The 24,355-nt window shown below is 42.6% G+C and overlaps 1 long non-coding RNA gene across 1 annotated transcript; it reads left to right on the top strand.

Moving 5' to 3' along the window:
* The first annotated feature begins 237 nt into the window (after nucleotides 1-237).
* On the top strand, nucleotides 238-20,348 carry LOC134756874 (uncharacterized). The gene is made up of 5 exons (XR_010130242.1): nucleotides 238-715; nucleotides 3,071-3,378; nucleotides 4,876-4,979; nucleotides 9,625-9,777; nucleotides 16,724-20,348. It is a non-coding gene; the product is annotated as an uncharacterized lncRNA (long non-coding RNA).
* The last annotated feature ends 4,007 nt before the right edge of the window (nucleotides 20,349-24,355 follow it).

Raw genomic sequence — 24,355 nt, 5'->3', positions numbered from 1 at the left:
GAAATATGAGATTCAAAGCCAGGCAGCCAATGCAAAGCGAAGCCTTAATAGCGGTCAACATTGTTACTCTAATTATTATACCATCATCTCCCTCGAGTTCCATCGAGTATCCTTGGCAGGTGCAGCCCCGCGCCCAGGGCTCTGAGCGGTTTCCGAGGCCTCACGCGCTGGCGGGGCCGTTAAGATCGGTTGGGGGCTCCCAGGCCGCGAGGCGCGCTGCCAGTTGGGATGAAAATGGCGGATGAGGCCGGGCGCGGTGGCTCACGCCTGTGGTCCCAGCACTTTGGGAGGCCGAGGCGGGCGGATCACAAGGTCAGGAGATAGAGACCATCCTGGCTAACACTGTGAAATCCGGTCTCTTCTAAAAATACAAAAAACAATTAGCCAGGCGTGGTGGCGGGCGCTTGTAGTCCCAGCTACTCAGGAGGCTGAGGCAGGAGAATGGTGTGAACCCGGGAGGCGCAGCTTGCAGCGAGCCGAGATGGCGCCGCTGCACTCCAGCCTGGGTGACAGAGCGAGACTCCATCTCAAAAAAAAAAAAGAAAAAGAAAAAGAAAAGAAAAGAAACTGGCGGACGAAGGAAGAGATCCTCCTTCAGGCAGGGTAGGGAAGAAGGGCACTCGGTGACCAGAGACCTTTTCCAGGACCATGTCTTTGAAGCAAATCTCAGCTCTTGTCTTCCGGAAGCGATGGAGGCAGAATCCAGAAGCCTGAGGTGAGATTTGTGGCCAACGCTGCCGCCTTTAGGAAGCCCAGCAGCGCTTCCTCTCAGGCCGGGTCTCTGGATGAAGCCTTGCCCCTGGCCGTGGCTCCACCCCCAGGCAAGGTTGGGCCCCAAAGGACGCTATACAAATTTGCTGTACAGATGCTGTAGTATGGCTCCTGTCTGAAATCTTTCCTATTGCTCTTTCATTCCTCCAGAAGTTTCTGAGTTATCTAATTACCAAGTGCAGGGCACAGAGCCGTGATGAGGGAGACATGATCTCAGTCTGGAAGACAGACTATTAAGCCAAATATTCCAAAACACTGTGGAGGGTGTTGTGAATTGGAAACCAAGGACGGATCACAGCTTGGGAGGATCAAGGCAGGTATCTGAGGGAAACCTCTTTAAGTATAATGGAAGGAAAGAGCAAAGTTATTTTATGGGAGTTCAAGGTGTTTGGGATATTTTTAAGTTTTATGATGAAAGGTTCCCATCTGTTGTCTTCTCATTCCTTTGTAATACATGTGGTCCAGCACATATGTTCAATGGGTGAGTGGGGTGGAGAAAATTAGGAAAGTGAAATTGTAATTTTGAGTAGATAAGCAAAGAAATTTACTAAGAAAATAATAAGATAAACTCCACAAGACAGAGAGCTTTGCTTCCTCACTGGTGTGTCCCAAGTGCTTAGAAGACTGCCTAGCACAAAGTACTCACTGGAGGAATGAATGGATTATTTTCAGGCAGTGTTAGAAACTGGCCATTAGTTGTAGATAATAAATTAATGGTGGCACCAAACACTTAATTGTGTGATTTTATCCAAAAAGAATCAGCTTGTTTTTAGAAGACAGGTCTAGTAAAGTTAGCAAGTTGGATTTTCCCAGGCAGGAAAGATGAAAAGACACTGGGATAGGTTGTTTGGAGTAGACCATAAAGTCCAGATCTTAACCAGGTTTGTGGTTAAGTGTGGATCATGAAGTTTTTCTTGGAGAGGAAGGAAATTAAAAGGGTATTGGATTGGCAAGGAGAAAGTTTAAAGTGGCTTGCAATTCCTGAATTGGTTGAAGAATTGGCATACTGAGGGCATAAGTGAGAAGGACAAAGGGTGGAATGTCAGACTGTATTTTTTCAAAAAGCAGAGATGTTCCTGGTAGTTCTAGGGTATGGCAGTAACTGAACTGGAATGAAGGTAAAGGGCTTTAAGATGACATCCATTCACCTGGATGTTGAGGCCTTCAACTGATTTCCTTCACATCGAGGGTTCCTTACCCTGAACCCCAATCCCAACTTTTTCCCCTCCCAAGGCATCCACAGAATTACCATTCTTCCTGAACCTCTAAGCTTTGGTCGATGACATCACTCTGAACAAGAAGGAAGAAATGGAGCAGTAAGAGAGAGGGCTTTAGTAAATCCATCTTACTTTTGTCACCCAGAATTTACTCACCTTCTGGAAATATTTCCTCTATTGCCTTATGGGAAACTAAACCCAATTTCGGTTTCAGTCTACGTGCAGGTGGAGTTGCCTTTCCCAACATTCCTATTTTGAGGATGGTATGTAACTCAGACTTGGCCAAAAAGATCATTCCACGTTTTTGGCAACAGTGATTGGTTAGGAATGGGCATGTGACCCAATTGGAGCCAGCAGGGTACTAATGGAACTTTTGAAGGAACTAGTGGGAGAGGCAACCTATTTTTATCTGCACTTGAAGCCTGGAGAATATAGCTATGATCTTGCCACACACAAAGTCTTAATGAAGCCAACTCATAACACAGAGCAAAGACATGGATAGAAATGAAAGCTGAGGAAATTAATCGAGTTCCTATATGAACCCTCCTGCCTAGGGCCAGTCTTACTTCCAGACTTTTTGCCCCTAATTTCTTCTCTAAGTTTGAATACTGGCAGTGGTATTTCAGGTGGTTCTAAGGGATCTTTTCACTTTACCACACCACTTCTACCTTCATACCAACTTTCTCTTTTTCTTTGGATGCTACAACTTCTTTGATATTTGTGGGTTGTTTGTGTGTGTGTGTGTTTTTTTTTAACCAGCCACCACTCCACACAGCTGTTAAACAACTTCCACCTTGATCATCTGGATATGGATCAGGATGACGACCTATTTGGCACCTTTGGCCACTTTGGCTTCAGTGAACTCAATGGGATGGCCAAGAAGAAACCCTTGTGTTAGGAAGTCTTCTAAAAAGTCTCCAGTGACTCTACCTCATGGTATTGACACACGTGTAATTATCCCTCCCCTTAAATGTGGGCTGGACATTCTGATTTGCTTCTAACCAGTAGAAAAAAGATACAGATGATGGGATATCATTTTCAATTTTAGTTTAAAAAAGATGTAACTTCTGTTTTGTTAGCAGACTCTCTCCTTTCCTGGCTTTGATGAAGCAAGCTGCCACTCTGGAGAGGCCTACATGATAAGGACCTGAAGGTGGCCTCCAGCTAGCTCCAGCCAACAGTCGGCAAGGAATTGAGGACCTGAGTCCAATAGACCTTGAGGAACTGAATCCTGCCAACAGCTACACAAGTGAGCATGGCAGTGTATTCTTCCCCAGTAAAGCCTTCAGATGAGACCCCAGCCCCAGCTGACACCTTGATTGCAGCCTTGTGAGAGAACCTGAAGCAGAGAAACCAGCTAGGCCTTGCCTGGATTCCTGATCCACAAACTGTAAGATAATAAATATATATTTCTAGGCCACTAAATTTTGAGGTGTCTATTACACAGCAATACATATCTAACATACTTGTAAATCATCATAACCTTGGTGTAAGATGTAGTAGCATGGCTGGAAGGCAGGGACCAAGATCACCTTCTCCAAATAGGATGATATTGTGTCTGACAACATCCCTGCAAATATTGTGTTTATGCTCAAAGATCATCCCTCATACTCTTATACTGAAGTGGCATCACTGTGCTCTAAAAATCCCTTATTAGACTCTAGGAAGTGAGGCCTAGGTAAAGGAGTGTTGGGTGCAGTGGATGCCAGGATGGAGTTATGAGCAGGGATGATGAGGTTATACTTTTCCCTCTTCTTTTTTTTTCCTTGCCCACTCACTCTCCCATTACATTTTTCTTGGTCTCTGTCTCCTTTTTTCCCAAGTTCTGAGTAACTGCCTGGTGACCATTCCTACAAGTCATTGCCAGGCAATCTCTTGGTCTTGTAAGAGTGCTATCAAGCCATGCATCTTGAAGAGATTCCCTAGAGAAGGGAGTCTTCTCTTTCCTCAGGATAACCTCATAAGCAAAGAGACCTTATGGTCAACTTCAAAATGTTCTTTTTAGACAGAGTAACATGCCACATATAACAGATTTTTCAGCAGGACCCACCCTGCCTGGACCATACCTCAGCCAAATAAGTGTCCACAATAGCAAAATCCACCCATTCATGCCTCATACAATGACCACTCACCTGTCTGATGCTCTGGAGTCAGTAGCTTTTTAAAAATGAAAGTAAACCACTGTTTTCAGAAAATTATTTTTATTCCTGGCCTCTTTCAGAGATGCATTTTCTATCCCCACTACTGCTCCAAAAAGGGTACAGAAAGGGAAAAGATGTACTACTACCCATTTTCCATTTTCATTAGGGTAAGGTAGGAGGTGGGGAACATGGCACATTGCCCCAAACTTCATGAGGGAGAGAAGGGCTGGCTCTTGGGAGGAATATTTATTCCTCACCAAGAGATCCAAGAAAAAGATTTCTCCCTGTCACTGATTTCAGGGTCTAAAAACCCCCACATTTCCAACTCTAAAACTTCCTAAAGGCTGGGCACAGTGGCTCATGCCTGTAATCCCAGCATTTTGGGAGGCCGAGGTGGGCAGATCACCTGAGGTCAGGAGTTCGAGACCAGCCTGACCAACATGGAGAAACCCTGTTTCTACTAAAAATACACAATTAGCCAGGTGTGGTGGCACATGCCTGTATTCCCAGCTACTCGGGAGGCTGAGGCAGGAGAATCGCTTGAACCCAGGAGGCAGAGGTTGCAGTGAGCCGAGATCATGCCATTGCACTCCAGCCTGGGCAACAAGAGCAAAACTCGAAAAAGGGAAGGGGAGGGGAGGGGAGGGAGGGGGGAGGGGAGGGAAGGGGAGGGGAGGGGGAACTTCCTGAAAGGTTTTAGAGTAAACTTTTTGTACTTTTATGAAATAATAGTGTTTTAATTACAGGACATCTGAAAAGTGTCAAAAGACCCTAGGATAAGACTGAGGAGGCCATTATCAGGCTCCCTACAAGGGACTGGTCATCTTTTAGAAGCCAGAAGAGAAAAACAGTAAGACCTAAACTAATTCCTTCCTTTCCCTGAGCACAAGCTCTGGAATACCCAAAATCCACACCTCCAGAGCAGTACATGGAGAACACCACTCTATATTAAAAGAAACATTTATTGGGGAGGGTCAATATTCTTGGTTATGCTAAAAAGAGATTGCTCTCATCAGAGGATATACTATCATGAAAACTGAGAGGCTCTACAAGAACTGGATTATTCTTTGTGGAAAATTTTTCCTTCCTGTAAGTGCTGGAGAAGCATTTTCTGTTTGCAAAGAAGGGTCAAATCTCTGAACACAGTGCCTTAAGCTGGTTTAATGTCAGCCAGGGGCACCTGGCATACTTGCATGCAGATGGGGCTTGGATGGGACACAGGCTCACTAGAGGGCGGGGGGGGGGGGATTACTCTGGCATAATAGCTGCTCTTTAAATGTCACAACTTTCTGAGGATGACTAATCCTAGTCCTGATCCATCTAACACTTGAAAGATAACTTGGGCCATCAGAGACAGCTTCTTGGTTATAAGGGTTGGTACTTGACCCTTCTGCTTGCCACTGTTCAGAGGGAAGCCCATAGTTGGAGGGTTGTCTGTTGTCAGGCTCTGCCTGAGTCTGTGGCTCTTCTTTGGCTGATTTAATTCCAAGTCCTCAGGTTCCTGCCTACATGCCAGTTTCTCCTCTAGTATCTTCCCAATGGCTGTCATGAGCTCAAGAGCTTCACGAGTCCTCATAAAGACAGGTCTACCTTCAACTAGGTCTTGGTGCTGTAGAAAGGCTGGCATTAACTTGTCTTTTTGCATGGGACTTTCTTGCCCATTGCTTTTTCTCTTGAAATCAATCCACTGAAGAAAATGCCTTATCTTTTTTCCAAAGTAACTTTCAAGACAAAATGGTTCTTTCTGTGACAGAGATATTGAAGTCTCCTCTAATTTCCTGTCCTTGCCAAGATGGCTCTTCCTTGTGGCTTTGGATATTCCTAATCCCAAGTCCTTGCTCCCACATTCTCTTGCTTTGGGTCCCAAAAGGGTCTTGCTTTGGGTCCCCTCTTGGAAATTCTTATCCTGGCACTCCCATAAGACGTACCTAGAGACTTGGGGCTCTTGCAACTGCTTCATGCTGATCCCTCCATCATCCGGGTGGATATGCTGTACCTGGGAAGCTGCCCTATCCTCACTGGAGACACTCAGGGAGTGAGCCAGTGAGGAATCAGAATCAAGCTATCTGAAGTAAAGAACATGTCGCGGGGACAGCCTTGAGCCTGACTATGCTCCCCACTCTCCAATTTAAACTTTAGCTCACCAGCTGTCCTTTAAAGTCTGATGATTTAGGATCTTCAGCAATCAATATTCTTGGTGGGGAGTATTTGGTGGTCAGAGTAGTTTCTTCTTTACTTGTATTCATGTTCATCACTGAGGAGCTTCCCAACTCACTGGTTGTCAAGATATAATTAGATTGTGATTGAAAAGCACAGAGTTCCTCTATCTCCCTGGACACGTTGGACATAGAAAAATGTTCTGAAGTCTCTGCTACCATTTTGTTTGCCCTGAAGCCTTTCTACACTATTGCTGGGACTCACTTTCTCATTCCTTGATTCATCTCTACGCCCATCTTGCCTTGTGGACAGCTCTGAGCTGTGTCTGTTGGCTAGTACAGTCTCATTCTGATTCTCTTTGTCTATGATGCTGTGTGTAGAGGGCAGAAAAGTCTATCTGCCATTCTCAATTGTCTGGGCATTCTCTGTAAGTTTATGGCGAGTAGCAGAGGGTGATTGTCTCAAGGCTCCCTGTCCTGTGTTTACAGATGAAGTGGCAGGTAGAGAACAATCCAAGCTGGGAACTGGATTTGTCATTTCTAACTTGTCTCCCTGAAAAGCATTAGAGCATCCCTCGAGGGACCTTGAAACCATACCTTTAGAAACCATCCTAGAAATATAGGTGGCAGACAAAGGAAAGTTAAGTTGGGGAAGAGGCCATGTTTTGGCTTTTCTCAACATATAGAATTTTATGGATTCAAGAACCTTGAAGGGTAGAGCCCCCCTCTGACTTACCCTAACCCTCATCATATGAGCTTCCAACACCTGATGGGTTTTGGAATCAAGAAAGGAAAGCTCCAGAGTGGTAATCTTGCAGTACACCCTGCCCACCAGTGGTGCCACATTTCTGTTTTCCTTATTGGTATGAGAACTCCCAGAAGGAGGCAAGGTATTGTTAGCCAGCCATGAATGACATACTCTAACAGGAATCCTATCCAAAGTGACCTGCCAAAACTTCCTGCTCAAATGTAATCTAAGAATGGTTTTCACTTGATTCTGGTCTAAGTTCCTCCTTGATACACTTAGTAATTCATTCCTTGAGTTATCTACCCAGTTACTTTTTCTGTCAGAGACAGCCCTCAAACCCTTCACCAGGTAGTTTTCTGAGACCATTGGTAGGTTGTGTAATGAACACTTCGCTGAGATATACCCAAGATTCTTTGCCATGTCATTTCATAGCTGAAACTTTGTTGGGACGTCTCATGGAAACTTCCTGGGAGATTCAATTCTGTCTTCCCTAGATTTTTGCTACTGTGCCCCTGAAGTTCAAGGGGTTGTGAGTGAGTATGTCTGCAATTCTGCTAAGATATTTCTGTTGATTTGCACCAAGGCTTCATCAGTGCTAGATATCCTAGATTCCTGCAGGTAGGGAGGCACCAGTGTAAGACTGGCCTCTTTGGAACATGGAGCTCCAATTTCTCTTGGGGATCATTTCTGATATGAAAATAACCAGGAAAGGTGGAGACTGGAACATAGGCCTGGAAGGACTGGCTGACCAATGGAAGGTTGGGAGCTGGAGGATGAAGGGCTTCTTAAGATTTTTGGAGCAAAGGGACTAAACCCTTCAAACCTTCCTGTTGTTTCTGCAACACATGGCATTCCAGATGTTGATTTGAGGTGTAAGAGTCAGCCTCATTCTGGAGTATATGGGAAGATATTCCACAGTCCTTAACCTGGGATGGAGAAGATGATGATAGGGTAGGGAGTGAGGAGTGAAGGTGAGCCTGGGAATGGACCTGAGTGATAGGTAGGATCTGGGGTTGGTGGTTGGTTTGAGGAAAGGATTGGGGATGTATAGGGGTGAGGGGATGATGGTGGAACTGAGGAAGTGGTAGGGATTCTTGATCATGCATTTGGACTGTATTGAATACAATAAAGCAAGACACTAGTGGGGAGCTGCTCCTAGAGACCAGGAGAGTAGCCACTGAGGACTCACTATGCAGAGAGGGAAGACCCTAGAAGAGCTAGCTATATTTCTGTTGCAAATTTCCCCCCAAAGTTTTGACATACAGGAGCTGCTGACAAACGTGCAGCTGCTCTGCTGTGCCTTTGGTGTTCCAGCTGGTTTGGGGGGCTGTGGTGTCCTACTCATCAACAAGTGACTGCAATAAAATTCCTGAAGGTGTCAGTTGGTATTCTGACCACATTTATTTCGAAAATAATCCCTTCTCCTTTTCTTTCTTCTCCAAAATCTGGAAAGCCATTCTTTTTTTTATTTGTTTTTCCAAGAGTGCCTGTATCTTAAGGCCAAAAACGAATAGCTACTGGCCTCCAAGTGCTTGGTATCAGAGTCTCCCCAGAGACAGGTCTCTGGTGAAGGAAGGGAAACATGCTCCCGCTGAAAATAAGGATATGGTAATCTGGGGAGGAACATGTTCCTGACGTAAGGCTGCCACCATGAGAATTCTGAGTTGGAATGGTCCATGCCTCTGATTGTCGGAACGTAAGTGGACAACCAAATAGGACTTTCCATAGAGGATATCTCTGAAACAGGTTTCAATAAGATGGAACTTGATTTAGACTGAGTCACAGTTCAGTCTTGTGGTGGTGAAGCAGACAGGGTTGGTGGTGTATGATCACAATCACTTAAATCAGTGGGATTTAAGTGGGAAACATCTGATAAGGGGTTGATATCTTGGGAAAGGGTGGGGTCAAGGATGGGGTTCAGAGACAGAGAGGCCTTGGGTTGGAAATCAGTATCTGCCTTCTGAGTGTGTTGTGGTGGGAGAGGGGGAAAAGCAAGCTGTTGGTATGGGAAATGGTCCTCAGAGAATTTGGAATCCAAGGGAGGAACAGGCTGTGGTGGCAGAGGGTCACTCAGCGGTGAGGGTGAAAATAAGTCAGCTAAGGGGATATTCAGGTCAGGTGAGAGAATGGAGCACGGCAGTGGAGAAGGCTCAGGCAGAGGAGCCAGTATTAGATCTTCTGGAAGGGTTGCTGGAAGGGCAGAGATCAAAGTGAATGATGACTTGGTCACAAAAGCTGTGGAAGCCAAAGGGGACGCAGAGGGAGCAGCATCTTCTGGGGACTCCTGGAACAGCAGTCACTTGACCTCAGCACTTGCTCTATTACTCACCTCACAGAGGGGGTCTGGACATAATAGTTGCCGAAAATGGATGGTATTGTAATGCTGGCCCAGAGGACTACAGGAGACGAGGTACAAAGCTGCAGCCAAACATATGTGACCTTGACAGGTCTTGCAAAGCTAAGGCCTCACAATGCGTGCTGTCTTTTCATATGCCCCCCTCCGCTTTCCTTATCTCACAGTATACCTTTTACCCCTTTCCCTATGGCTCTTACATTCTGACACTGGATTTTTCCTCCCATTTCAACCCCAGGCTTTTGTGATGCCCTATAATTCCATGAACTCTACTAAAAAGAGGGATACTGGAAAGAAGAATAATGTTGAGTCACCTTTGCAGAAGAAAAAACAACTTCCTCTCTTCCTCTACTTCACTCTGGCAAGTTCTCCAACCTGACAAGCCAGTAGGGTGAGTAACAGGATAGTGATGAAGTTAGAAGCAAAGAGATCTTATAGGAGCCTGAGTAGAATGCCCCTTAGGGGTGCCCTTAGTTGATTGGTCTTGAAGAACCTCAAGGATCTGTAGAAAAGCTCAAATTGTCATTGATAATATTAACATGGTTCACATATGTAAGTGGCTTCGTTTATAAAGTCCTTTTACATACAGTATTCCATGTGATGCTCAAAACCATCACATGGGGCCAGGTGTGGTGGCTTATGCCTGTAATCCCAGTACTTTGGGAGGCCAAGGCGGGAGGATCACAAGGTCAGGAGATTGAGACCATCCTGGCTAACATGGTGAAACCCCATTTCTACTAAAAATACAAAAAATTAGCCAGGCATGGTGGCCAGCACCTGTAGTCCCAGGTACTCAAAAGTTGAGGCAAGAGAATGGCGTGAACCCGGGAGGTGGAGCTTGCAGTGAGTGGAGATCGCACCACTGCACTCCAGCCTGGGCAGCAGAGCAAGACTCTGTCTCAAATAAAATAAAATAAAATAAAAATAATAAAAATAAATCACATGAAGTACGGATGTCAGTGGTTATCTCAAAGAGGAGGAAGTCAAAGTACTTATACAAAGTGGAGAGACAGAAGTTGTGACTCCAAACCAACCAACCAGTAGTCCTTCCACAATAGATCTCACATGGCCACCTATTGGGCAGCACCTGTTGTCCAGGTTCATCACTCCTTCATATGCATGGATGGGCAGAGCAGGGACTCCCAGAGGTGTCTCAGGTCTGATTGCTTTCCCGTGAGCCTCTCCTGTGAGGACTGTTTTCTAAGAGAGACTGTATCTAGTAACTGACATCCTCAGAAATTGGGAACCTGAGACCTCATGGAAGAGACAGGAAGGGTCATCCTTGGGGAGCTGAGGTTGAATGGGCAGAACCTTACCTTTAAATGTCCCATTTTTCTTTCTCCTCTTGGCTCTGCCTTGATGCTAAGAACAAAAAGAAAATAATGCGAGGCCAGAAATCACTTCTCTCACTCGTCTAGGAAGCTCAGACCTTCGTTATACGAGAATAATATGACTCTCTATCTTAATTAATAAAAATGTGTTTCTTCCGGCCGGGCGCGGTGGCTCACCCCTGTAATCCCAGCACTTTGGGAGGCCGAGACGGGCGGATCACAAAGTCAGGAGATCGATACCATCCTGGATAACATGGTGAAACCCTGTCTCTACTAAAAATACAAAAAATTAGCCAGGCGTGGTGGCGGGCGCCTGTAGTCCCAGCTACTCAGGAGGCTGAGGCAGGAGAATGGCGTGAACCCAGGAGGCGGAGCTTGCAGTGAGCCGAGATGGCGCCTCTGAACTCCAGCCTGGGCGACAGAGCAAGACTCCGTCTCAAAAAAAAAAAAAGAAAAAAAGAAATGTGTTTCTTCCAGGTGTGATGGCGGAAGCCTGTAATCCCAGTTACTCAGGAATCGGAGGCATGAGAATTTTTTGAACCCGGGAGGCGGAGACTGCAATGAGCCAAGTCATGCCACTGCACTCTAGCCTAGGCAATAGAGCGAGACTCAGTCTCAAAAAAACAAACAAACAAACAAACAAAAAAAAAACCGCTTCTTTTTTGAAGTTTTAAGGGTGGTAAAGTATTTCCAATTTTTCCCTTTGAAAAATGCAAAGGACCGTTTTGTCTGTGAGAGCTGCACTTGATGTTCTCAGTTAGCAGTCCTCAGTTCAAGGAAGGCACAGATTCAGAGGCCAACAGTCACATCTTGCTCCCTCACAGAACCTGTGTCCTGGAAACAGCACTCCAGCTCCAGCTTCTGCTCAGGGGCCCTCAGCATTGCCCTCCTCGTCAGCCCAACATGAAGGAAGGTTTGGTCGAGTGACACATGACATGGAAATATTACTCATGATCAAGTGTCAGGAGAAACTGTTCTTTTGAGAGCCCAGTCTCTAAATAATTTAATCCAGGACCACAGAATTACTGTGTTTGGGATTTTATCCTGGAATTCTCCATTACAGCCAGATAGGTAGTCTGTGAGCTTCAGATGGAAACCTTAGTCCTCCTGAACCCCTACCCTGTCTGACATCTTCTCTTAGAAGAGTGATGTTCTAGCCTCTCCTCAGACTTCCCATGTCAAGTGTCTCTCTAAGCCAACCAAACTCATTTATAAATTTGGGAAGAAGAACAGGAAAATAAGGAATCATTTTCTGAGGGGATACTTCTGGTTCCAGCTCTGACATTCAAAAAACTTACCACTCCCATCTTTGGAAGCAAAAACCTGAACAAATTGAAAATAACTATTCTTGGAGCCACTGGGGAATTGAGGTTGTAGGGCAAACCCTCCTAAAATCCTCAGAAAGATGAATAAAGAGAATCATAATTGAGATCAGCTTACCTAGAGCAGAAGCCACTGAAGCCATAAACTGGTAGGAACATTTAAATGGACACTTTGACAAATTGCTGGAGGATGTTTGTGAACTAGTATGAGAGTGAGAAAATTCCTGGGGTCACAGTCTTAGGGACTCCCCTGCATTTTCATGGGTTTTACCCCTGGGAAACCCATCAGGTTCTCACAATGAATAGCAATGAGAAAACTCTCATGCTTCTGGCAGGGACAAGGGAAAGTTTACCATTTTCAAATATACTGAGTGTTCTTCATAATAGAGGCCTACTCATTAGGGAAAAAGGCTACCAGAGCATGATCCCACATGAGGAAAGGGAAGTTACCCAACTCCAGCCCTCTCTAGCCTTCGTGTTTCACCTAAGAGGTGGGGGAGAAAAGGCTTGGAAACACTTGTGAACATCACAGCCCAGGGACACAGGACTAAAAGACTGACGTTTAATTGCATCACCTCCTACATACCTTACACCACATTAACAGAGCTCCAGTATAGTAACAGGGGATGATGGCGCAAAGAGCTACAAGGTGTAGACTCTGTTTAAGAAGGTAATCTTAGGGAAAGCTAATGATACCAGAGGAGACAAAAACAAGCAAACTGGAGAAAATTCAGGAGGCTCTGTCATATACTACAACAGCAAACACTTAACACAGCTCAAGTACTAGCCACATTAACATAAATCCTAGCACTAATAGCCTGTTTACCTCATTTCCTATTACCCAATACATTGGGTCTGGCTTTCAACTAAAAATCACAAGGCATGCCAAAAGGCAAGGAAAAAATTCTAAATAAACAAAGTAAGCATCAGTTCTGCACTCACATATGGCACCAATTTAGGATTTATCGTACATGGAATAGAAAAAACTATGATTATTAAGCGTTCTAATGGAAGAAGTAGGCAACATGCAAGAACAGATGACAACTGTAAATAAAGAGATGGAAACTCTAAGAATCAAAAAGGAATGTTAGAAATAAAAAAAATCACAATGGACATGAAGAATGCCTTTGATGGGCCATCGGGAGACTACATTTGACCAAGGAAAGAATGAGTAAGTTGGAATATATATCAATAGATACTTCCCAAACTGAATGCAAAGGGGAAAAAAAATAAATTTTAAAACCCAAATTGTCCAAGAATTATGAGACAGTTTCAAAATGTGTGACATAACATATCATTGGAATACCAGAAGGAAAAGGGAGGATGAAGCAGAAGAAATATTTAAAGTAATAATGACAGGATTTACCAAAATTGATGACAGACTGCTATAGATCATGGAAGCTCAGATAACACCAAGCAAGATAAATACTTTAAAAATCTACATCCGGGGCTGGGCACAGTGGCTCACACCTGTAATCCCAGCACTTTGGGAGGCCAAGGCGGATGGATCACCTGAAGTCAGGAGTTCAAGACCAGCCTGGCCACCATGGCAAAACCCTGTCTCTACTAAAAATACAAAAATTAGCTGGGTGTGGTGGCGTGTGTCTGTAATCACAGCTACTTGGGAGGCTAAGGCAGAAGAATCGCTTGAACCCAGGAGGCGGAGGTTGCAGTGAGCGGAGATTGCACCACTGCACTCCAGACTGGGTGACAGAGTGAGACTCTGTCTCAAAAAATATATATATATATGCAGCTGGGCATATCATACTCAAACTGCAGAAAACTCAGTGAAAAAGATCTTGAAAGAATCCAGAGGGGTAAAAAACACCTTACCTATAAAGGAACAAGAATAAAAATTTTGGATTTCTCATGATAAACAATGCAAGGAAGAAGAATAGAGTAAAATATTTAAAGTGTTGCTAGAAGCCTAGAAGCCTACCCCCTTTACCCCACACCCCACCCCCAGAATTCTGTATCCAGCAAAATTATCTTTCAAAGGTGAAGAAGAAGTAAAAACTTTCCCTGGCCAAAACAAACAAACAAAACAGGAGGAATTAATTACCAGCAAATCTGCCCTACAAGAAATTTAAAGGTAGCTCTTCAGAGAGAAGGAAAATGATCACTCAGATCTATCTATCTATCTATCTATCTATCTATCTATCTATCTATCTATCTATTTTTTAAAAAAAGGAAGGACACCAACAAAGGAATAAATGAAGGTAAAATAAAACTTACATTATTCTTATTCTTAATTGCCATAATAAGAACGACACCAAAAACAACATTTTTGTGATTATAGTATCATGGATGAGTAAAATGAATGACAATAATGTTATAAGTGAGAGGAAGAAAGAATTGGAAGCATTTTATTGTAAGGTACCTGTGCTACTACACTGTGAAACAGTATAGTGTTATTTGAAAGTGAATTAAGATTGGCTGTAAATGCAATATATTACAAACTAGGGCAACCACTAATTTTTTTTTTAAGAAATGTAATTTATGGCTGGGCATAGTGGCTCATACCTGTAATCCCAGCACTTTAGGAGACCAAAGCAGGAGGATCACTTTAACCTAGGAGTTAAAGACCAGCCTAGGCAACATAGTGAGACTCCAACTCTACAAAAAGGTTTTTTAAAAATTAGCTGGGCATGGTGGCACATTCCTGTTATCCCAGCTACTTGGGAGGCTAAGGTGGGAGCATTTTGTGAGCCCAAGAGGTAAAGCCTGCAGTGAGTCATTACCATCCCACTGTACTCCAGTCTGGGCAACAGAGCTAGACCCCATATCAAAAATAATCAAATATAATTTACAAGCTAGGAGAAAAGAGAATAATTGAATCATATAAAATGCTTGTTTAAAAAAAATCCTCAAACCAGCCGGGCGCGGTGGCTCACGCCTGTAATCCCAGCACTTTGGGAGGCCGAGGCAGGTGGATCATGAGGTCAGGAGATCGAGACCATCCTGGCAAACACGGTGAAACCCCGTCTCTACTAAAAATACAAAAAAAATTAGCCGGGCGTGGTGGCAGGTGCCTATAGTCCCAGCTACTCGGGAGGCTGAGGCAGGAGAATGGCATGAACCCGGAGGGCAGAGCTTGCAGTGAACGGAGATCACACCACTGCACTCCAGCCTGGGCAACAGAGTGAGACTCTGTCTCAAAAAAAAAAAAAAAAAAATCCTCAAATCATAAAGGAAGTTGGTAAAAGGAACAAAGGAACTACAAAACAGAAATTAATAAAATGGCCATAGTAAATCCTTACATATCAATAATTATTTTAAATGTGAATCTCCCATCAAAAGACATAGAGTGCCTGGGTTTTAAAAAAAGATATAACTGGCCAGGCTTGGTGGCTCACGCCTGTAATCCGAGCACTTTGAGAGGCCGAGGCAGGTGGATCACCTGAGGTTGGCAGTTCATGACCAGCCCAACCAACATGGAGAAACCCCGTCTCTACTAAAAATACAAAATTAGCCAGGCATGGTGGCGCATGCCTGTAATCCCAGCTACTTGGGAGACTGAGGCAGGAGAATAGCTTGAACCCGGGAGGTGGAGGTTGTGGTGAGCTGAGATCGCGCCACTGCACTCCAGCCTAGGCAACAAGAGTGAAACTCCGTCTCAAAAATAAATAAATTAAAAAGTAAATAATAATAATAATAAAGATATAACTAACTCTTATACTGCCTATAAGAGATTCATTTTAGCTTTAAGAACACACATAGACTGAAAGTAAAGAGATGGAAAAAGATATTTCTTGCAAATGGTAACCAGAAGAGAGCAGGAGTGGCTATACTTATATCAGACAAAATAGATATAATGTATACCAAAAGAAAATGAAATCAGTACCTTGTAGAGATATCTACACTCCAATGTTCATTGCAACATTACTCACAATAGCCAAGATATAGGAACAACCAAACTGTTCATCAGTTAATGAATAAAGGAATTATGAGATATATATATATCAGCCTTTAAAAAGAAGGAGATCCTGTCATTTGCAACAACATGGATGAACCTGGAGGGCTTATGCTAAATGAAATAAGTCAAGACACAGAATGAAAAATACTACATGGTCTCACTTGTATTTGGAATCTTTTTTTTATAAAAAGTTGAATATATAGAAACAGAGTAGAACAGTGGTTACCAGGGTGGGGGCAGTGGGAGTGAAGGAAGCGGGGAAGAAGTAGGTACACAATTGTAGTTATGTAGGATAAAAAAGTCTAGAGACTTGATAATGTGCAACATGATTTTAGGTAATAATACTGTATTGTATACTGGAAGCTTGCTAAAAGAGTAGGTTTTAGATGCTCTTGCCACAAAAAAAGTAACTGATGGCTATGTTAATTGGCTTGACTATAGTAATCATTTCACTATGTTTATCAAAACATCATGTTTTACACCTTAAATATGAATAATTAAAAATAAATAGTATAAAATTCTTGTTTAAAACCATAGAAGGCAAAAAAGTGAGGGAGAAAAAGGAAAGAGCTGGTACAATGAATAGTAAGCAGTTGCAGAAATGGTAGATATTAATCCAACTGTATTTTAAAAATTGCTTTAAATGTGAATCGCCTAAATTAACCAATTAAAAGACAAACTGTCAGAGTAGATTAAAAAATAAGACCCAACTGTGTGTTGTCCACAAGATACCCATTTATTTATTTATTTATTTATTTGTTTATTTAGGGACAGTTTTGCTTTTGTCGCCCAGGCTGGAGTGCAATGGCGTGATCGTGACTCACTGCAACCTCCGTCTCCCAGGTTCAAGCGATTCTTCTGCCTCAGCCCCAGTGAGTAGCTGGGATTACAGGCACCTGCTGCCATGCCCAGCTAATTTTTGTATTTTTAGTAGAGACAGGGTTTCACCATGTTGGCCAGGCTGGTCTGGAACTCCTGACCTCAGGTGATCCACCTGCCTCGGCCTCCCAAAGTGCTGGGATTGCACCTCAGGTAAGCCACCATGTCCAGCCCACAAGATAGCCATCTAATATATAAAGGCACAGATAGATTAAAAGCAAAGGGATGGAGATAAACATACCACACTAACAGTAATCGGAAGAAAATAGAGGCAGCTATATTAATTTAAAACAAGTCAGATTTCAGCACAAGGAAAATTGTCAGGGATAAAGAGGGGCATTACATGATAACAAAGGGGTCAATTTTCCAAAAAGCCATAATAATTCCTAATGTGTACACATCTAACAACAAGAGTGTCAAAATATATGAGGCAAAAGTGGTAGAACTACAAGGAGAAATAGATAAATCCATTATTATTGTGGGACACTTCAAAATGTCTCTATTAGTAATTGACAGATAAAGCAGAAAATCTGTGAAGATATTGTTGATCAGAACACCACTAGTAATCAGCTTGATCTAACTGACATGTATTGAATACTTCATTCAACAGCATTCTATTCAAGCTCACATGGAACATTAACTAAGGTAAATCACATTCTGGGCCATAAAGCATACCTTAATAACTATAAAAGAAATTATATAATGTCTACTCTTAGACCATAATGTAGCAAAACTAGAAATCAATAACATAAAGATATCCAGAAAATCCCAAAATACATGAAGATTAAACAACACACATGGGCAAAGAAGAAGTATCAAGAGAAATTTTAAAATATTTTAAACTAAATGAAAATGGAAAAATCAAAATTTGCTGCAAAATCAAAATTGTAGCAAAAATAGTGTTTAGAAGGAAATTTCTAGCATTAAATACACATGTTAGAAAAGAATAAAGACCTAAAATCTCTGTACAGCTCTGGCTCACTTAACTGACAGATGTCTCTCTGTTTCCAAAATATTGGAAAGCACAGATTACTCTTTAGGTAGCACAGAGATAGAAGGAGGAGCCCCATCCTACACAGGAAGGCAAGGATAGGAATACCCAGGAAGTCAAGCTGGAGCTCAGCCACGGTGCAGTAAGGCTTCTGAGACAAAGAAGGTAGTCTTCATTATCAGAAGCTGAGTGCTGAGTCCCCATTCCAGATCAGAGTTCCAGGCCTACATCACGGAACTTTAACATAGACACCAGAAGTTCTTGAGGGTGGGGCGGGGACAACAAATGGAAGATGAACCCACAGTTCTTCCCCCTATCATCTAGCCCAACTGATCTGTCCATTCCCCTGGGTCCTTTTAGATCTTCATCTTACCCTCCAACTGCACCCTTTCATGATACTATATGTTTACATTAGTAACATTTTCTATTTATTCCACCTATTACCTTTTACTGCTTCATGATCCGCCTTTGGAGCCCACTATCTTTGAAAGTGACGTGGCCATGGATTTACACCTTCAAGATCTACTCTGTCCTCAACTATAACCTCCCCACGAACACAATGTTTTTTTTTTCACCTGTACAAAACCAGGAATATACTCAGCAGCAACCTATCCCCTCCATATTTCTTCAAAAAGATCCATGTTTACCAAAAGCCATCAGAGAACAGAGTAACCTGTACAACAAAGAGGGGCACAAAGGCATGGCCCATCTCTGGCAAAAAATTTGGAACTCTTTCAGTAATTTTTTCTCCTCTAATCTCTCTTAGGCTATTCACCCCTAAGGGCTCTCAAATCTAGCTCCCTCTACCTATACAGTGTTCTATCCTACGCACCTTCTTTCTTCTCTTTACCAAACCCCCTCTCTTCTTCCCAGCATTTTAAAATTCTGCCTCAATTTCACAGAGCAACTGTGCTGAACCACAACCCACATAACCAAACTTATCCTGATTTAGGAAGCAGATTTCTCCTTAGTGTAATATAGCCTATAATGAGCACAATTGAAAATTAGCATAGCATTTTGTTTTGAATTATGCCTATGATTACTTCTTTTATGAAAGTTTTTATTATTTTTTTCCATCTACTTCCTAACTTTTCACCCCAATTCCTATGGCTCCTCTATACTTTTTTCAAACAATGTCTATTTTGTTTATAGTATATATGTATTTATCTCCCCATGTTAGCCAGTCATTTAACAGTTACAACCCTTGAAGCTTCTCTACTTAGGTTATGAACTGCTGAAATTAAGCCTTGTGTCATTGCCTTACACTGCTTGCCTAAATTCCCTCACTGAGTCTGATGACTCCATCTTGACCCCAGGCACCCAATCCTTTTCATCTGACGAGGGTTTACCAGTGATGACAGCTTTACCTGTCTTCTGTATCCACAGCTTCTCCATTTTCTCTACCCAAAAGGAGGTAAACTTTAAGCCTGCCTCCTCACATCTACCCTCCCTTGACTACAGGAGGTCTCTCTGTTGAGAAATATATCTCCATATAGCCTTGCATCCTGATGGTTTTTGTTGTTTTGGATGTTTGGTTTCATTCTGTTTGTTTATAATGTCTGGTCCTAACAGCCTGTATGGTCCCTAGAACTCACAAATGTAAAAATGTCCTTTACAGCCAGAGCAAGATAAGCTCCACCATAAACTTTCCAAGAAGAGAGGATTATAAAAATTACACATTGAATATATTCTTCAAAAAGGGTGATGCCATAAAAAAAATGTTGAGAAACTGCTCTAGATTAGAGACTAAAGACACATGAGAACTAAATGCAATACATAATTCTAGACTGGATCCTGTAATGGAGGTTATTTTTAAGCCACAAAGGATATTACTGACAAAAATGGAATATGGATAAGAGATTAATTAAAAGTTTTACACCAATGCTCAATTTACTGAAGGGGATAATTGACTGTGTAAAAGAATATTCTTTTCTTAAGAAATACACAATGAAATAGTCAAGAAGAAAGTGGATGATGTATGAAAAGTATTCTCTGATGTCCAGGAATTCATGTGTGTGTGTGTGTGTGTGTGTGTGTGTGTGTGTGTATGTGTGTGTGTGGAGAGAGAGAGAGAAGAGAGGAGGTAGGAGGGAGGGATATAGGAGAGAGATCACAAATGGGTCAAAATGTGAATAGGCAAATCTGGATAAAAGTTACACTGTTGTGATATGGTTTGGATGTTTCGTTCCCTCCAAATCTCATGTTAAAATATGACCACCAGTGTTGGAGGTGGGTCTAGTGGGAGGTGTTTGTGTCAAAGGGGTGGATCCCTCATGAATGGTTTGGTGCCCTCCCCATGGTAATAAATGAGTTCATATGAGATCTGGCTGTTTAAAAGAATGTGCCACCTCCCCCACTCTCTCTCCTGATCCCTCTCCCACCATGTGACATGTTGGCTCTAGTCTTCCTTCTGCCATGACTAAAAATCTTCTGAGGCCCTCTCCAGAAGCAGATGCTGGTGCCACCTTCCTGTATAGCCTGCAGAACTGTGAGCCAAAATAAAATTCTTTTTGTTATAAATTACCCAGCCTCAGGTATTTCTTTATGGCAATGCAAATGAACCAATATATTGTTGTTTACCATCCATGCAACTCTTCTGCAAGTTTAATTACATTAAACTTCAAATAAATACATTTTTTAATGGACCATTGACTACATTTTTATATAACGTTTGAGATTTTTGGCTTTGATTCCCACAGTTGCCACCACCACACCTAGACCTAGTAGTGTGCAAAGTTGGCATGGTGTACTAATACACCAAAGTAGTATGCCATGCCAACTTTAAAACACTTGTTTCAGGTTCTGTTCCAGGCAAGAACCTGGGATTCCCTTTCCACATTTGAAGCATGCTAACATTTCAACAGGGTTTTACAATATACTGAAAAAGAGCTCCCCCCAAAAAAGATTTTAATTATGTATAAAAAATTTATACACTGCAATATGGTTTGGCTGTATCCCCACCCAAATCTCATCTTGAATTGTAGCTCCCATAATTCCCATGTGTTGTGGGAGAGCCCTGGTGGGAGATAATTGAGTCATGGGGGCAGTTTCCCCCATCCTATTCTCATGGTAGTGAATACATCTCATGAGATCTGACCATTTTATAAGGTTTTTCCCCTTTCACTTGGCTCTTATTATCTCTTGTCTGCTGCCACGTAAGACGTGCCTTTTACCATCCACCATGATTGTGAGGCCTCCCCAGACACATGGAACTCTGATTCCATTAAACCTTTCTTTATAAATTACCTAGTCTCAGATATGTCTTTATCAGCAGTGTGACAATGGACTAATACAGTAAATTGGTACCGGGTGTAGTGGGGTGCTGCTCTAAAGATACCTGAAAATGTGGAAGCGACTTTGGAACTGGGTAACAGGCAGAGGTTGGAACAGTTTGGAGGGCTCAGAAGAAGACAGGAAAATGTGGGAAAGTTTGGAACTTCCTAGAGACTTGTTGAATGGCTTTGACCAAAAGGTTGATGATGATATAGACAATGAAATCCAGGCTGAGGTGGTCTCAGATGGAGATGAGGAACTTGTTGGGAACTGGAATAAAGGTGACTCTTGCTACGTTTTAGCAAAGAGACTGGGAGAATTTTGCCACTGCACTAGAGATTTGCAGAACTTTGAAGTTGAGGGAGATGATTTAGGGTGTCTGGCGGAAGAAATTTCTAAGCAACAAAGCATTGAAGAGGTGACTTGGGTGCTGTTAAAAGCATTCAGTTTTAAAAAGACAACAGTGTATAAAAGTTTGGATAATTTGCAGCCTGACAATGCGATAGCAAAGAAAAACCCATTTTCTGAGAAGAAATTCAAGTCAGGTGCAGAAATTTGCATGAGTAATGAGGACCCAATTGTTAATCCTCAAGACAATGGGGAAAATGTATTTAGGGCATGTCACAGACCTTTGCAGCAGCCCCTCCCATCACAGGCCCAGAGGCCTAGGAGGAAAAAATAGTTTCATGGGACAGGCCCAGTGTCCTCCTGCTTTGTGAAGCCTAGGGACTTAGTGCCCTGCATCCCAGCTGCTCTACCCATAGCTAAAAGTGTCCAAGGTACAGTTCAGGCTGTGGCTTCAGAGGGTGCAAGCCCAAAGCCTTGGCAGTTTCTACATGGTATTCCTGTGGGTGCCCAGAAGAATTGAGATTTGGGAACCTCTGCATAGATTTCAGAGGATCTATAGAAATTCCTGGATGTCCAGGCAGAAGTTTGCTGCAGGGGTGGGGACCTCATGGAGAACCTCTGCTAGGGAAATGTGGAAGGAAAATGCCAAAACCATGGGAACTCACCTCTTGCATCAGCATGACCTGGATGCGAGACATGGGGTGAAAAGATATAATTTTGGAGATTTGACTGCCTTGCTGGATTTTGGACTTGCATGGGACCTGGAGCCCCTTTGTTTTGGCCAATTTCTCCACTTTGAAATGGCTGTATATACCCAATGCCTGTAACCCCATTGTATCTAGGAAGTAACTAACTTGTTTCGATTTTACAGGCTTATAAGTTGAAGGGACTTGCATTGTCTCAGAAGAGACTTTGAACTGTGGAATTTTGAGTTAATGCTGAAGTGAGTCAAGACTTTGGGGGACTGTTGGGAGGCATGATTGGTTTTCAAATGTGAGTACATGAGATTTAGGAGGGGCCATGGAAGGAATAATATGGTTTGGCTGTCCCCACCCAAATCTCATCTTTTTTTTTTTTTTTTTTTTTGAGATGGAGTCTTGCTCTGTCACCCAGGTTGGAGTGCAGTGGTGTGATCTCCACTCACTGCAAGCTCTGCCTCATGGGTTCATGCCGTTCTTTTGCCTCAGCCTCCCGAGTAGCTGGGACTACAGGTGCCTGCCACCACGCCTGGCTAATTTTTTGTATTTTTTAGTAGAAATGGGGTTTCACCATGTTAGCCAGGATGGCCTCAATCTCCTGACCTCACAATCCACCCACCTCAGCCTCCCAAAATGCTGGGATTACAGGCGTGAGCCACCACACCTGGCCCCAGATCTCATCTTGAATTGTAGCTCTCATAATTCCCATGTGTTGTGGGAGGGACCTTGTAGGAAATCACTGAATCATGGGGGCAGTTTCCCCCATACTGTTCTCATGGTAGTGAATAAGTCTTACAATATCTGACTGTTTTATAAGGGGTTTCCCCTTTCACTTAACTGTCATTCTGTCTTGCCCACTGCCATGTAAGATGTGCCTTTCACCTTCTGCCATGATTGTGAGGCCTCCCCAACCACATGGAACTGTGAGTCCATTAAACCTCTTTTTCTTTATAAATTACCCAGTCTCAGGTATGTCTTTATCTGCACCATGAGAACAGACTAATATTACAATGTAAAACAAAAAAGAATCAAAATTTCAATGAACCTTGTTTATGGCATGTAACTCCTAATTTCTTGTTTGGTTCCATCATGTCACTTGTATTCTGTAGTTTTGTGGTGTGATGTGGTTTGACTCTCTGTCCCCTCCCAAATCTCATGTTGAATTGTAATCTCCAGTGTTGGGGGAGAGATCCAGTGGGAGGTGATTGGATCATGGGGGTAGATCTTCCCTTTGCTGTTCTTGTGTTAGCAAGTTCTCACAAGACCTGATTGTCTGAAAGTGTGTAGTACTTCCTCCTTAGCTTTCTCTCTCCTGTGCCATGTGAAGACATGCTTGCTTTCCCTTTGCCTTCTGCCATGATTGTAAGTTTCCTGAGGCCTCCCCAGCCATGCCTCCTGAACAACCTGTGGAACTATCAGTCAATGAAACCTCTTTTCTTCATAAATTACCCAGTCTGAGGTAGTTCTTTATAGCAGCATGAAAATGGACTAATACATGGTGTGAATTGGTTTGCAGGCACTAAGTCAATTACCTGTCCTCTACCAGATTTCCACCTTCCAAAAATGAGTTGACCTTTTTTGTTGTATCCTCTCCTGTCCCTGTCATGTCAAGCATTTATTTTTTAAATCGTTCAGTTTTTAAAGCAGTTTTATTGAAATACAGTTCACATACCATATAAGTCACCCATTTTAAGTGTATAATTCAGCGATTTTTATATTCACAGAGTTGTGCATCCATCACCAGTCATTTTAAAAATATTTTTATGACTTCAAAAAGAAACCATATATCCTTTAGCTATTACATTTCTTGCACCTCATTAATCTAGTTCTAAGTCTACTTTACCTCTGTGTAATGTCTCTATTCTGGACATCAGAATGGAATCATATGTGGTTATTTGTGACTGACCTTTCACTCAGCATAAAATTTTCAAGGTTTATCTATGTTGTACCATGTGTCAATACTTTATTCCCTTTTATGGCTAGATAGTAATCTGTTGTATGGATATACCACATTCTGTTTATACATTCATCAGTTGATGGATATTTGAATTGTTTCCATCTTTTGGCTATTTGAATAATGCTGCGATGAACCTTTGTGTACAAGTTTCTTTGCACTCACATATTTTCATTTCTCTTGGTATATACTTAGGATTGGATTTGCTGGGTTATATGCCAACATTTTGAGGAAATGCCTGTTTTCCAAAGCAGCTG

Source organism: Gorilla gorilla, chromosome 13, assembly GCF_029281585.2.
Source record: "Gorilla gorilla gorilla isolate KB3781 chromosome 13, NHGRI_mGorGor1-v2.1_pri, whole genome shotgun sequence".
NCBI lineage: Eukaryota > Metazoa > Chordata > Mammalia > Primates > Hominidae > Gorilla > Gorilla gorilla.
This window is presented reverse-complemented; position numbering and strand designations above follow the sequence as displayed.